This window comes from Lissotriton vulgaris, chromosome 9, assembly GCF_964263255.1.
Source record: "Lissotriton vulgaris chromosome 9, aLisVul1.2, whole genome shotgun sequence".
In the NCBI taxonomy this organism is placed as follows: domain Eukaryota; kingdom Metazoa; phylum Chordata; class Amphibia; order Caudata; family Salamandridae; genus Lissotriton; species Lissotriton vulgaris.
Window position 1 is genome coordinate 757287012 of NC_141697.1, and position 15270 is coordinate 757302281.

Consider the following 15270-nt stretch of genomic DNA (forward strand, 5'->3'; position numbering starts at 1 on the left):
ATAGCAGTGCCAAAACTGCAAATCAACCTGCCAAAATATACCCCTTTTCACAGGTCAAAACCTCACTTTTAAATATTAATCTGCGACCCTCTATAAGGTCCTTGTCACTCACAATGCAGGGTGCATTATATTTAAACGTTGGACATGAAGAAAATTAGGTTCTGATTTAGAATCTGTTGAATGGGGTTACTCCATCACAAACACAATGGATATCCTTTCTATCGTATTACTATTCAATAATATAATTTGGAACTTGTAATACAGTGACAAGAGTAATCCACCCACCAAATTCAAAATCAGGCCCTACATGTTAACATGTTCTTAGAGTAATTAGCACCCAAACACTATTTTTCATTGTGGCAGGCCTAACTGTCCCATGCAGAAAACCAGAGTACAGAATACTGTATTTTGGGAATTGAACTAGCTAGAACAATAATGAAACCACTATTTTTAACAGATATTTAAAATCCAGTTCAATGGCGAAGTCAAATTTTGTAATGAATATTAATGAAAAGGTACTTTTAGAAAGTTACCTTTTCCCTGTCTGAAGTTCCTGCATTTTCTGTCCCGCTTCTGCCAGCTAGTAATCGACATTTGAATAGTTATGTGAAAAAGATTTGAAATGCTTTCTGAGGAGCAAATAAAAGGCTGCCCTAAATGGACAGCAATTACATGTAGGTTGGGGGGCTGTGAGCATCCTTTTTGACATTACAGTGTCAAATACTGCTTTTTTGTCAAAGCCTGATCGACAGGTCCGCTGGTTTTACATATATTACTTTGAGGTGCAAGGTTACCTTCTAAGAGGTAGCCAATTTTTCTTAATTGTTGTAGTTTCTACGTGCGGTTTGGGCTGGGTGATTCAGGAAAGTTATACATTTCTGAAATGTGGATACAATTCTCAAATCAGCTTAGGTTCATTTATCTAATCCCCTCAGCATTTTCTCAAAGAAATTCAATTCTGGAATAAAAAAATAATGAAACTTAGTTAAAAAAAGCATATTTTAACAATGTTTACATCTGTAAATTATAGTAGTGATGGCCTATTCACAAAGCAAAATCCTGTTACATCTGACTAAGCCACGGTTCACAGCAAAACGTAACGTTTGTATGTTTTCAAAAATAATGCAATACCCAGAGGCAACAACCAAGCTGTAGCTTTGTCATTCTGTACCAACAAGACAGCCATTCATACAATAAAATCTAATGAATATAAAATGGGTATGAAGTAAGCCTATTGATTTCTAAGATGTGCACATGACACTGAATTTAGGCCAGTGATTATTTGTACATCACTGACTTTTGGGTTGGTCATACTATTGTGATTCAGAGGTTATTTTGCAAAATGCCTCTTATTTGCACATTAGTTTACATTTGGAAGCAAGAAAAGCATTGAAATGTATTAGTGATTACAAATATACTATTATTCGGTGTTTCAATGAGTATCTCAGCATTGTGCCTATGACCTAAAGCACCCCAAAATGAGATATCCCATTCAAACATTTGGACCCTAGCATGCATGACACCCAGGGAAACCCACAAAACCCAGACATTAATGAAAACTAGACTCCCAGACAAGTTTGGGATATACTGATTTGTATGCAACCCACCAGGTTTATTTTAGCCAGAGGCCGTGTAAACCACACATTTTTGGGTACAAACACCCATTTCCCTCCCATAGCCATGAGAAACGTTTCTCAAAGCTGCAGGGATGCACACAATTCCTACCACTCATCTTTCCCACCCATCTCCCAATACATCAATACCCCTCTTTTGTAACTAGGCCCAGTACCCCAACACCAAGCACCCAAGAAAGGGACTTCATGTGTGACCTAGTAAAATCCACTCTTTTTGGCAATGTGGGTGGCTGCAGAATTCGGGGCATAGCTCAGTCGCCACCCAGGGAAACCAACCAAAACAATACTGTGGAATGCTGCATTTGCAGTAATCTCTTCATTAGGTCAATGTTAGAATACTGTGGTGTGATAACAGAACTATGAACATGTCATTAGTGTGAGTAACTTGGGAACGTTATGTATGTCATTGAATTCATTATTTTGTTTGAAATGTGTATTGTATCAGTTACTATCCTGATCTCCTGTTTGGTGGATGGGATCCTCATATGAATAAATCTTCATGAACTTTCATCAGGACTCTTCCTTATTTATTTGGAACTTTTACACTGGCGTAGTCGGCATGGCTCTGAGGATCTCAACATAAAGGATTGGTGAAAATTTTCCGACAAAAGATTGGTGAGAATTTTCAATTTTTTTTTATTATTTCAAATCTTCCTGAACTGAAGGGAAAATACTGGATTTAATCTATACTACTATTATGAAGAGAGAACTGTAAAGCTTTGAGGCGGGTAAACTCAAGAACTACAGCACCAATTAGAACACACAATACACCATTGTAAAGGGTAGGTTCAGCAGATGGACATAGGCTATATATCGGGACACCATATACATTAGAAAGGGAAAAGAATATAGGGGGGTAAGGTAGTCCCTTATGGGCGTTGTAAACTGCAGTGGGCGTGTCGTGGGTGTCATTGTGTACTGCATTGCCACGGACCGTCAGTGTGGGCGTCATCAATGGAGGCGTATCCTGTGCGGCACATTGACGTCAATCATATAGCCGGCTAAATGTCCGCGACCTACAAATAAAGCGCAACTTTACACATATCGACGTCTAAAAAACAACATAAGTTACCGAAATGATGCTCAACGTTATTAGTATGCCACTGAAGCGCCGCCACTTTCTACGCAACTTTACACATATCGGCGTACAAAAAAACCCATTACTTAACGGAATGATGCACACCGTAAAAAACATTACTTACCGGAATGATGCACAGCGTTATTAGTATTGCACTGGGAAACACTAAATGAACGCCCAATAACATTACGAGAAAAAGGGGCGCGGCTAACAACAGGAAACGCATAGCAACAAACCTTTTGCAGGATTGGAGCCACGTAATACCAACGATCAATGTGGGCGTGATCGATGGGGCTGGTCGTGCACGTCAATCATATAGCCGTATTACGGAAACATTGAGGGTCCGCACGGCCGTCAACTTTTCACTGTTTTCAAATACCATTACTTTGCTAATCCCAACGGCTCCATCACACGCCAAAAACAAGAGACGCAGAATACGGACTAAAACACGAAGACAGACGGACAACGCAGAGGCGCTCTAACAGGCACTCGAACACGCACACATAACAAAGGGTAGAAAACTTACGGACAAGAATGAGGCGTCCTACAAGGCACGCAGAGTAGGTTCAAAAAGTCAAAGACAGATGGACAACGCACAGGCGCTCTAACACGCACACACAACAAAGGGGATAAAATTACAGCTCTTCATTCATTGCACCTATCAACCCACAAACAAAACAAGGACTTTGTGTGATCATAATTTAATAATTAAGGCATAAAAGTGTAAGTTTAGATTGAAATATATAAACTATCTTGGACATAATATCACTGGTGAAGGGGTTAAACCCATGTCTGAGTTAATTAACACCATCCAGAACATGTGTTCTCCTACTGATAAAAGTGAACTCATGACATTTTTGGGTGTTGTTTTATATTACACGAAGTTTGTTAAGAACTTTGCGGATTGTACTGTCAACATGAGGAGTTTTTTGAGAAAAGGAGTTGAATTTGTTTGGAATGAGCTTTGTGAAAAAGAATTTAATGACATTAAAGAGAAACTTATGCATGCTCCTTCTCTTAGGAGTTTTAATCCTAAATTGAAACTGGTGCTCATTACAGACGCTAGTGAAAAGGGTCTTGGGGCGGTACTGCAACAACAGCACTCTGATTGTAAGAAAACTATTATGTTCTTATTACAGAGTTTAAAGGACCCAGAAACAAGATATTTTGTGGTTGAAAGAGAGTCTCTAGCGTTTTTTGGGGTATTAAAAAGCTTAAAAGATTTCTGTGGGATATTGATTTTCAAGTACACACAGATCACAAACCCGTAGTTGAGATTTTTAATAAGAAGGGTCTGGACTCTATTTCAAGTAGAAAAACAAAGTGGATTATAAGTTCAGGAATATAATTTTGAGATAAAATACATCCCTGGGATGGATAATACTATAGCTGATGTTTTATCATGCCTTACACCAATAGAAACACTTGAGGATGAATGTTGTGATGATCTTGATGAATGGGTATGTGTAGTTGATCAGAAGATGATTTCTGAGAAAAGATGGAGTGAAGAAATTGGCAAAGACTTATTGTTCAATGAAGTAATGTCCCTTGTGAACATGAATTGGGTTAGCAAAAAGATGGGTTCAGAACCGACAAAGCAATATTGGATCATGCGTAATGAATTGTCTATAGAAAATGTTTTTTTGTTTCGGGGAACGAGACTTATACCGCCAAGTAGTCTTAGAAACAAATTGATTGACTTAGTTCATTCTTGTCATTCAGGTCTTACTAAAAGCAAAGAGAGGTTGAAGATGTCATATTGGTGGCATGGAATGGACCAAGATGTAGAGCGTATAATTTGTGATTGCATTCCATGTACTTTAAGTGATAAGTCTAAGGTTACCAGAGTTCAACCTATGGTTATAAGGAGACGTCCATCTGGCCCAAGGCAAGATATTGCTTTAGATATACTAGGTCATGCACATAACAACGATTCTCAAACTTATGTTTTAGCCATCATTGACATGTATTCAAGATGGCCAGAAGTTTTTTTTGTCTGCTATTGATTCTTCACATGTTATTCAATGCTTAGAAAGCTTTTTTGCCAGAGATTGGATTCCTGGGTCCATATTAACAGACAATGGAGTTCAATTAATATCAAAAGAAATGGAGGATTTTTTATCTTCCAAGGGTATTGTTCATAACTAAGACTTGCACTTTATATCATCCAGAGGCAAATTCATGATAGAAAGATTTAGTAAAGTAATTAAGGAAACCATAAACTTGGCTAAATCTTCTGCACTGAATTGGAAGAGTGAGGTACCTCAAAAAATAGAAGAGTACAGACTATGTCCTCATTCAACTACAGGGAAAACTCAATTTGTGATGTTTAGAGGAAGAATACCTAATACTTGTGCAGAACCTGCATGGGTTAATAAATTCCAAATGGAAACTGGCAAAGAAAACGAATGTGTCAATACTGATATTCAAGATAGGGAGGAAGAGAAGGCATTACAACGTAAGCGTGATTTTGATGCGAGGAAAAGTGTGAAACAAACTAATGTGGTTGTAGGAGATTTTGTAAGGATTAAAAGACCTGGTATGATAGGAAGTCCAAGTTCTGTGTCAAAATGTATGGAACCAATAGAATCTATAATGCAGTAAAGACACGTGATCATCGAATCTGGAATTTAAATAGAGTTGTGGTTGTCAATAAGAAGGTAAATTCCAGTTTAGATGATCATCATTTTAAAGGTCCTGTTTCCAGAAACTCTACTAGAGTGTGTAAACGTCCTTCTTATCTCTCAGATTACATTTGTTAAGGAAGGGAGATGTGTGGAATACTGCATTTGCAGTAATCTCTTCATTAGGTCAAACTTTAGAATACTGTGGTGTCATAATAAAACTATGAACGTGTCATTAGTGTAAGTAACTTGGGAATGTTATGTATGTCATTGAATTCTTGATTTCTTTTGAAATGTGTATTGTATCAGTTTCTATCCTGATCTCCTGTTTGGTGGATGGGATCCTCATATGAATAAATCTTCATGAACTTTCATCAGGACTCTTCCTTATTTATTTGGAACTTTTACAAAGATGTTTCTGAAAAGTGGACACTCTGGGGAGTTCAAGGTGGTGTGACTTGTATTGGTCCCATTACATTTTCGTGCGGAGAAGGCCTTGCAAATCTCAACTTTTAGCTAAAAACACAAATTCTCCTCACATTTATGTGAAAGAAAATTTCAGAAGTGGTGGGTATCATCAAAATTCCTACAACCTATCATTCTTTCATGTCTCCTGATAAAAACAATGCCCCATTTATATCTAATACTCGCAGCAGGAACAGAACAAACCAGGATCCACACAAAAATCATATTGACTTTTCAAGGTCCTTGTTTTGGTTGACTACTGTCACTTAACCCGAGCCCAAATAGTGCTATTTGCAGGTGAGACAAAATCCAGATTTATCCCCACTCTCCTGGACCACATGTAAAAACTACACCCAGAAAATTAAAATGTTCATCTTGCTTGCCATGGGGAGTGGATGCATGGGAGCGGAAAGAATGTTTGAGTTTTAATGGTGGCGTTAGGGCGGAGGGTGCTGCTCAAAGTTAGGATAGCTGGTCCTCACCCCATTAGTTAATTAATAACACTATGAAATCCATTGAAGGCAAATTACTCCTTTAGTTTTTTTTTTGAGTTGTATATTGCGCACACCTGACATGAAGATATCAGTTATCAGAGCACTTTACATGAGCACCAGTTAAGTTACAGATGGACACATTCATTTTTGTTAGGCGCAGGGAGATAAAGTGAGTTGCCCAGAATCACAGGATGTTTAGCGTCCCTGCCGAGACTCGAACCCGGTTCCCAAGCTTCGAGGTCGACCGCTCTAGCTGTAAGGCTACATCCTCTCTTCTACTTGGGGATGAGGCAGTAGAAAGACTGTGTTGCTGCTTTTGTGAGTGGAGCTATACTCCTTTTTCTGTCGCAGTGCAAAATTCATGATGTCTAGTGGCCTTTCTGCACCCCAGGGAGACAAATTGCGAAAAAGCCTCTATCTACATCCCAGGCGACAGAAAGACTGTGTTGGTTCTTTTGTGGTGGGAGTGGGGCTCAAAGACAAGGTTGGATACTCCAATCCATTTTCCTCCACCTAAAATGCATGGAGTCCACTGCACTTTCTGTCCTACTGGGCTGCAGATTATGAGTAAACCACTAATGGGGGCAAATTTGCAATCTGCCCCAGGTGGGGCAGAAATACTCTTTTGTCTTCTTGGGGTGCGACCCAATGTCAGGGTGGACCAACCACATTTTTATGCACCATTTCAAAATCTCTGAGGTCTGTGGACTTTAAGCCTCCTTGGGGTTTGCAAGTTTAGGACAAACTCTCTTCTGATCACAAGAGTACAAAAAGACGGTATGACTCAAAACCAAGTTTCAAATACCCCTCTCCTTTAAAAATAAAATCTCTGTTTTCTAGTGAATTTTCTACTCCCCTAAAGGCCAGGTTAGGGGCAAAACCCCAACATACCTCCCAGGGGCAGAAAGGCTCTATATGCCTACCTGAGGTGGGTGTTTGGTGCAGATTGGTAGTTCGCCCACATTTATTTGGTGCCATTTTGAAATCCCTGGTGTCTAATTGGCAAATTTTAGGCAAACCAGTATCTCACTGGACACAATTAGGGAAAGCCTCAATCTGGACCTGGGGGCAGGAAAGAGTTATTATCCCTTTTTGTGTGATGGTATGGCCTAACGCCAGGGGGGGACAATCCCAACACTATTTTAAATGAGATAAAGTCCCTATTGCCTAGTGGGCTTTCTAGCCTTCCAGGGGGCAGATTGCAGAGCAACCTTCTCAAACTGCCTCCCATGAGGCAGAAAGACTGTATTACTTTTTTATTTTCACCCACAAATACATAACTTTTTTGCTGTTTACAGTTATTATTTGTTCATAATCATGAAACACCGAATTTTTACTGTAAGGGAAGTATCTTCTTAGGCAACTGGCCAGCTGGCCATATTTATAAAGGTTTCAGTAGACCCACTGATCCAGTCTTGCAACCAATACACCTTTACAGCAGCTACCTTTAGGCAGAAAGACTGTATTGAGCCCTTTTGGGTGCAGGCTTGACCCTATGTAAGGAAAGTGTGGATGCCCTCACCCTTTCCAAAAATATTTGCCCGTGCATTTCTTGCTCTAATCAGCTTGCATTTCTTGCACTAGTCAGGGGGCGTATTAGCAGCAAAACGACCAATCTGTCTTCTAGGGGGAGCAGAAAAACGTCATTGCCCTTCTTTGGGTTGGGGGCATGACCCTATGCCAGGATGGGCCTATTCTACCCTTTGCCCAAAAAGTGTCCTAAAATTCCTGGCGTCAGACCAGCTTTCTACTACCCCATGATAGCAGAATGGGGCAAGCCTACAGGGGCAAAATACTGTATGGCCCATTTGGGTTGTGGCATGGCCTTACGCCCCCATCCCTTTCTGTTTTTTTTAATTCCTCAAATCTGATGGACTTTCTACCTTCAGGTTTGGATGATTGGGGTAAAAACCCCAATCTATCTCCATAGGGGGCAAGAGGTGGGGGCATGGGTCTATGCCAGAGTTGGTTGCCCCACCCATTCAAAAACAATATTTGTGTATTTAATCCTTGTTGTTGAGTGGCATTTCAACCCCTACTGCTCCACCTGGCAGAGTAGGATCCAACTCTCCAATCTACCTTTCAGGGGATAGAAATGCAGCATTTCCTGTTATTGGTGAAAGCATGGCCCTTTGCAAGTGTGGGCTGCCCCACTAATTCCAGATAATTTTCCTGCAATAATCCTGGTTTCTAATGGGCTTCCTGCCCATGCAGAGAGGCGATTTGATACATGTACCCCCATCCATTCACCCCGAAAGTGATATAGAAAGACTATTTTTGTCTGAGGGAGGGTCGAGCAAAGGCGTATGTCCTGAGGAGAGGTGGGGGTGGGCTCCCCCAGCCTACATTATACCTGGTATCTGGTGGAGTGGAACTCAGCTTGGAGGTTGCTCTCTCAAGGTAATCTCCAAACAGGGATCCTCTAGGAAGAGGCAGTGCTGAAAAAGATACATTCTCTCCTTTGAAACACTGCCTCGCACAGTCTGATCAGTGAAGGGGAGGCTGAGATATGCCCCTTGACACCCACTGCTTTTACTTTGCAACTGTGAATCCACCGTGATGTATGGCAGGCATACATTGCCGATAGGCAGGGGAGGGGTGGGGCTTAGGTGGAAGGGATCCCACTTTTGGCCGAACCTTTAGATTAAAAAAGGAAGCTGCTGGTGCCTGCTTTCAAAGCCTCCCATTATCCAAAATAGGGTGACCCAAAAAGTTAAAGACCTGGGTGTTGCACACTATTGAAATACAGTGGTCTCCAACCATTACTTTTACTAAAATTTAATTGATCAATCCATGTTCAATGTTGCCACAAAGTTACGGGATATGTCTCTCAGATCAACCCTATGTTTAATACATTGAATGTGTAGGGTTGATCTGAGAGACATATCCCGTAACTTTGTGGCAACATTGAACATGTATTGATCAATTCAATTTTAGTAAAAGTAATGGTTGAAGTTCAAAGCCTCCCAGGCATCGGCCTTTGGTAAAAAAAAACTGCACTGGGGAAGTAGAGCTGGTGTCAGCCAATGGCCACACTATTAGGGTTAACTCAGACACCAAGGGACATGTTCTGGACCAGAATTCACGCAATATTAGAAATGGGGGTCTCTAGTTGGCAAGGGATTGCACCTTTGTCCAAGTAGAGACCCTTCCTTCCATTCAGATAAGGGAGTTACACTCCTAAAATAACCCCTGCTCACCCCTTGGTAGCTTGGCATGAGCAGTCAGGCTTATCTTGGAGGCAGTGTGTAAAGCATTTGAACATATCCATCAGTAATACTGATATTTTTGAGAACCATACAGTTCCCAGAAATATCAGTAATCAAAATAGACTTGAAATACAGTTTCTTGAAGTCGATAGCTCTGTTTGGGGCTATCACTACATCATGAACAACAAATCCAAACAGGTCTGGCTGGCCACAGCATCGCGGACCAGCAACGGTGTCGGCAAGACCCCCAGAACAGTACCTTTAGAAATCTAGTGCGTCAACGAACTCTAGATGAGACCTGTAAGGCCGACGTCCAAAGGAGTCGGTTCTGGAGGTCAATGCAGGGGTCGTCGGGCACTTGAAGTCATACGCTTTGCAGATGGAACTCCTCGTGGTTGAAGTCAGGAGTGCCTGCATCAACAGTCGTCGGTGCTGCGGTCCGAAGTGCAGCGGTGCTTGTTGCTGTGCCCCCAGGTCACGGTGCAGGAAGCGGCTTGGTGACGGTCATCCAGTGACATCAGTGAGATCAGGGCTGCAGTGCGAAGTGATGTGATGCTTGTCGCAGTGCTGGCAGGTCACGGTGCAAGCAGCGTCATCATCGTTGCTGAAGCGCTGTCGTTGGCTGACAAACTGGAGTCGATGGCGCCAGCGTTTGTTGGCCAAGGCTGCTGGATGAGGACGGTGCATCATGTAACTTACGAGTGGTGCCCTTGAACCACGGTGTAAGCAGCGGCGGCGATGTCAGCATGAAGCGGCATCGTCAGGGATTCCAAGGCGGCATTGTGAAGTGAGGCGATGCAAAGAGCGGTGCCCACAGGTCGCAGTGCAAGCAGCGGCTGGTCTGACTTACCTTTAAAGGGCTGCTTGTGTGGGTGGCACAACCAGTGCTGCAAGCTCACTAACAGCATTTGATTTAAAGGCCCTGGGCACACACAGTGCACTGTGCTAGGGACTGACTAGTAAATAAAATAACCAATCATGGAACCACCAATCCATAATACAAATTTCAGAGCATATGCACTTTAGCACGGAATAGCAGTGATAAAGTGCCCAGAGTCCTAAAACCATTAACAACAGGTCAGGAAAAAATAGGAGGAAAAACCAAAATGTTTGGGGATAACCCTGCAAAAAGGGCCGTTTTCAACACACAACTCTAGGAACCAAGCTAAAGGAGAGATTTCTACAGGGGGACATGCTGGAGCACTGCCCAGCACTGGATCCAGTAACATAACCAGACAGTGTAAGAATGCTGAGCTAAAATAAGTTGAAGTCTACTCATATTTAGTACTTGCTGCTTTGCCATTTAGTACGTCATCTGTTGATGGTGCACTAAAGTGTTGTTTGGGTAGGAGAAGATGGAGAATAGATTGTTTGGGTAGGCAGGAATGGAGGAGTCCCACAGATGAGAGACTGTGTGTGTACAATTCATGTTTTAGAACAAACAGACTCTACCGAATAGAGTGGAGATGGGGAAGGTAGGCAGACACACCAGAATCCAAAGCACAGACCCTTGAAGGATGAACGTTTGTGAGAAAGAGGCTCTTTGGGGCAGTGCCCCTTCGCCTCCAGGAGCACAACAGAAGACCGGCTGAAATCAACGGTATTTTTGAGTGTGAGTAAATGATACCTTTCTGACCTCTCTCCATGACAAACGTTAGAAGAAATTAATTGATGGCCCCCATTACCCTACTTTCTGTTTCCTTCCTGACTATCTCAATGGGTTGACCTGTGGCACAAGACCAACAGACACCTTCTTGTTTTCCATATGTGAGTGAAAGATACACAATGGGAGCAGTGAAATCGTATTTTACTGCCAAGAAAAATCCCCCCCGCCCATGCTATGTACTACCAGTAAGGTGAAGGCATACACAGATATCTGAAACAGTGAGTGAGTCTTCTTAATAAGGATAAAAAGAAATCCTTTTTCTGAAGGCAGAAACTTTGGCTCCCTTTCTTTTTTTCCCAGATCACTAAACCAGAAGCAAAATAGAAAGAGGGCGGGTGTGGTAAAATTGATTACATGTTTTAAATTTCACAATGCCAGTAATGAAGCTTAGATGCACAAGTGGATACACTAAAAATGAGGCAGTGCCAGAAGAACCAGTGTGGGAAGAATAGCACTGAGGTAATGTTCAAACAAGTGCTGTGAAGCACATAACTAACAGTGCGATGGTAGAAGGAGCCATGCAATCAGCAAGAAGAAATCCAGATTACTCAGCTAATGATCAATCTAGATCAGGATTTTCTTCAGTTCCAGTTGAGCATAGGGGTCCCTGTGAGAGCAGCCCTCCTATCACCTGAGAACATTTCAAGACAGGAGAGCTGAGCGAATGGCTTGGAGTAGGATCCTAAGTGATAAGGAAGATGCATTCTCTCATTCTATCGATACAGAGTAGATTTAAAAATGCCCTTTACCCACCTGACCAATCTACTTCTGTTCCGAGAGCACCCTGGTCACATGGTAGAGTTACTGTTCAGGTTCCTTGTAATCCTTCTGATTTGATAAGTATTAAGATCCAATTCTCCAATACTCAAGAAAACCTTGCCCACATTTGTGAGGGGCCACATTTAAATTATGACAGCATCATCTGTGTAATTTCTGGAATTTTGTGTTACAATTGTTATGCAAAAATCTTGAATTTTGAGTAATTACATGTAATGTGAAATTTTCCTGACATTTCTCATTAGTACTTGAAGCTAATTACATTAATTTCACACACTCCTACGGCAAAGTATGTTCAAAGTGCACAATCCTATCTGGGTTTATGAGAATACATTTGTACATTTTGCTTTGCCTAGTGAAGCAAGAGCTTGATGGTTTAAGTGAGGATGGCCAAGACAGGAACTTGGTGTCCATCTTTGGAATGCACTAATCTGTGTGCTTGATTTCATCGGAGCAATATCCTTTTCACTTACTGTTGGCTGCCATTTTCACTCTGAACCTCCCTTCAACACTTTCTCTACAACCAGTAGTTACAAGCTGCCCACTAGAAGAAAGGGGAACTGGGCAAGAGAAAAAGAGAGAGGGAGAGATGGGGAGAGATAACCGGTGTGAGAGAGAGAGGGAGTTGAGACTTCAGAGCTGTTGACTTCTGAGAAGAGTACTGAAGGGAGCTCTCCAGTGGTGTATCCTCGCATTCAGGAAGACAAATGTCTGAAGAGATCTGACTGGGATGCGAGGAGTGCCTTCTTAGATAAGCAATCCAAATGCCAAACAGGCTTCTGTGGTTGGGTGCAGTTTAAATGAAAACATGACCAAAATGTTCACCGCTTTCGTGATATATAACAATCTCCCAAGAACAAGGTAAATATAGAAATACCTCCCAATCTGATGCAAATGTTTCCCGGGTCTCTTGACTTACAAATGACATTAGCAAGTCTGACCTGGTGGGGGGCATATTCTAAGGTACTTTTTTTCTTTGTTTTGTCGAATTCCCAGAGTGCATGTTGCCATTATTATGCATCAAGGATTTCCCTACAGGATCACCAAGGTGCCATATGAGCAGGCTCAGCAAGACACCCCTCCCAGGGGCCTCCCTACCCGTTTTGGGTTGCTAAGATTTTTTAATGAGATACATATTTTATTTATTCAGTGTTTTCTTTAGCACGAACCAGACCAAGGGTGTGGGTGTCAGAGTACTTTACATTTCAACTATCTTTGAAATCAGCAGTTATCAATTATTTCACGTCAGCAGCATGTCTATGTATTCCACTAACATTAGCATATATTTATCCATACATAAAACAAATGTATAGAGGAGTAAATTAAATCCATAGATTACAGTCCAGATTGTCGTGTCGTACATTAGCTTTAAGATAACCATACTAGAGTTGTCCTATTTCCAAGCTGGTTATAGACTTGTTATGATCACCACATTGTTCGTTATGGGAGAAATGTACCCATCAGAAAAGACTTGGTCTCCTTTTTGAAATGTGGAGCATAAGTGATTCTTCTAATGTTCGGTGAGAGCAAATTCTAGATCCTTGGTGCAGCTCCCGTGAACGCTCTATCATATGTATTTTCCTTACGGAAGAATGCTGGTTTCAGTAGAAAATCCTCCGATCCCCTCGATGGTCTAGTGCCTCCAGACAGTGTAACTTTATAGGCTAGATAGTGAGGAGTTTTGTGATGTATTGCCTTGTGTGTAATACATGCAATTTTTTGTTCTATTCTTGTCTCGTATGGTAGCCACTTGAGGGCTTTCAGATGTGGAGACATGTGGTCGTATTTTTTGGTCCCCATTATGAGTCTAGTTGCTGCATAGAGACAGGATTTTAGGGGAGCTGTTGATATGTTAGGGAGTCTTGCTAATGTTGCGCATCCATATTCAATTCTTGATATGGCCAAAGCTGGTACTGCCATTTTCAGATACACGGGATCGATGAGTGGCTTCATTTTTCTGAGGTAATTCAGATGAAAACAAGCATTTTTTGCGATTGTGTTGATGTGTGCTCGCATGTTTATCTCTTTATCCAGTGTGAGGCCCAGTGATTTAGTTGAGTCAACTATCGTTGGGGTACCGTTTCGCGCTGTGATCATCTTGGTCCATTCTTTAATCTTAGCTGAACTTTTAGGAGGGGAGATCAGAAGAAATTCGGTTTTCTCTGACTTTAGCTTAAGATGATTGTCAGCTAGCCATTCAACGGTTTTCTTGAGAGCTTGGTTCATAGTGTTGATCTCTTCCGGAGATTATATCTTCATATACAGCTGGGTGTCTTTAGCATACATGTGAAAGGAAATGTTAGCTTTATACAGTACTTCAGTTAATGGTTCGATGTATAGGTTAAATAGTGGCAGGGATAGGGTTGATCCTTGTGGCACCCCAATTTGGATCAGAGATGGTGGGAATAGCTTATTGTCCACCAGGAATCTTTGTGATCTGTTCTCTAGGAAGGAGTAGAACCATTTCAATACAGTACCCAATAAGCCCATCCTATTTTCCAGTTGATCTAGTAATTTGGGATGGTTTACTGTGTCAAATGCAGATGATAGGTCCAGAAGTATCAGGAGACAGGTTTCATTACGGTCGAGGGCTAGGAGAGCGTCATCTAATATGTGTAGGATTGCGGTCTATGTACTGTGGTTTGGCCTGAACACTGATTGTTAGTCATTTAGTAGTTCAAATTCAGTAATGTGTTGACCTAATTGATTGTGAGCACATTTTTCTAGTACTTTGGCTAGTAGGGGAATGGTTGTTACTGGACAAAAGTTGTTTGGGTCCGATGGGTTCTCCGTAGCTTTCTTTAGAAGAGGGATAACCTGGCCTGTTCTTAGGCAGTCTGGAATTGATCCTTGGTCAAGTGATTCATTAATTATCTTTGTCCAGAAGAGGATGACCATAAGGTTGCAGGAGAACCAGCATTTTGCCAGCAGAGGGTCATTGTAATGATTATTATTATTTTTTTTTTTTATTGCCATTGTAAGAACCGACATATCATACAATTACAAAAACAGCCAGTCCGTATAATTATCTTACAGGAGACACATTTAACTGCCACCGAGTCTAAAGACATATTTGGAAAACAACGTTGGGTTGCATACTCTTTCTATACATCCCAATCCATTGTAACTAAGGGAGTGGCGATTTTGGTAAGGCAAGGTGTAAATTTTTGTTTTGAATCTATGGTTGCTGATTCTAGAGGAAGGTGGTTGATTTTGCAGGCCAAGCTGGCAGGAGAAAATTTGACTATTATTGGATACTATGGACCAAACCAGGATGATGTTGGACATTTGGAAACTCTGGCTTGTGAATTATTAAATTTTTC